Raw genomic sequence first — 272 nt, forward strand, 5'->3', positions numbered from 1 at the left:
ACAACAAAACCACCAACGACAAAAAAAGAGAAAAATAACAATTCTTTGTACAGAATTTACATGATAACAAGCTTGACACAAGCTGAGATACCAGAGGCTCCGGGCCTGCGTCCGCAGGGTGGGGCGGCCCCACCGGGAGCTCTCCCGTCTTGGTGAGGATGACTCCTGGTCACAACAGTCACTTTCCATAAATTATTTACATGCCTGCTCTGCTTTCTGGGGTGCAGGGGACTTGCCTGTGTGTGTGTGTGTGTGTGTGTGTGTGTGTGTGT

This window comes from Equus quagga, chromosome 15, assembly GCF_021613505.1.
Source record: "Equus quagga isolate Etosha38 chromosome 15, UCLA_HA_Equagga_1.0, whole genome shotgun sequence".
NCBI lineage: Eukaryota > Metazoa > Chordata > Mammalia > Perissodactyla > Equidae > Equus > Equus quagga.